The sequence below is a fragment of the Arachis hypogaea genome, chromosome 20 (assembly GCF_003086295.3).
Source record: "Arachis hypogaea cultivar Tifrunner chromosome 20, arahy.Tifrunner.gnm2.J5K5, whole genome shotgun sequence".
NCBI lineage: Eukaryota > Viridiplantae > Streptophyta > Magnoliopsida > Fabales > Fabaceae > Arachis > Arachis hypogaea.
The window spans coordinates 78,362,328-78,363,228 of NC_092055.1; the positions used below are offsets into that span (position 1 = coordinate 78,362,328).

A 901-nucleotide genomic window follows, 5' to 3' on the forward strand; every position below is an offset into this window, starting at 1 on the left:
AGATGTGCTATTTTGGTTTTGATAGGCGTGTGGATAAGTGTTGTTGTGGGGGTGTTGAGATGTCCTTTGTGTGAATTGTTGGTGAGCTGCATTGTTGTTGGAGTTGTAACGTCTCTGGTCTTGGTTTTGATCTTGCTGACTTCCCCACCCAAAGTTTGGGTGGTTTCTCCATCCAGGGTTGTAGGTCTTGGAGTATGGATCATAGTTTTGCCTTGGTGAATTCCCAATGTAGTTGGCTTGCTCCTGACTACCCTCTGCTTCTTCATTCACTCCTTCTTGGGTTGTTGATGAAGTGGAGATTGCTGCTACTTGGTTCCTCTCCATCTTCTTGGTGAGGTCAGCCAGCTGCTGGGTAATGAGCTTGTTTTGGGCCAACAGAGCATCTACATTGTTTAGCTCCATTACTCCTCTTGTGTTCCCTCTTTCGGAAGCATAGAAGTAATCGTTCTCTGCTACTGTTTCAATAACATCTATAGCCCCCTCAATGATTTTCTTCTTGTTCAAGGATCCTTCGGATGAATGGTCTACGGCCTTCTTTGACTCATAAGAGAGCCCTTCATAGAAAATGTGCAGCTGCACCCATTCGTTGAACATGTCAGGTGGACACCTCCTTGTGAGGTCCTTAAATCTCTCCCATGCTTCATACAAAGTTTCACCATCTTGTTGCCTGAAAGTTTGGACCTCAGCTCTCAGCCTATTGATTCTTTGAGGAGGGTAAAATCTTGCTAAGAATTTGTTCACCATATCTTCCCAAGTTGTCAAGCTTTCCCTTGGGAAAGATTCCAGCCACTTGGCTGCCTTGTCCTTGAGTGAGAATGGAAATAAGAGCAGTCTATAGATGTCAGGATGAACACCATTAGACTTCACTGTGTCACATATTCTCAGGAAGGTGGTCAAATGT

At 44.6% G+C, this 901-nt stretch overlaps 1 non-coding gene across 1 annotated transcript; it reads left to right on the forward strand.

Moving 5' to 3' along the window:
* Positions 1–592: 592 nt before the first annotated feature.
* On the forward strand, positions 593–696 carry LOC112788681 (small nucleolar RNA R71). Its single transcript, XR_003196037.1, has one exon. It is a non-coding gene; the product is annotated as a small nucleolar RNA R71 (small nucleolar RNA).
* Positions 697–901: the final 205 nt, after the last annotated feature.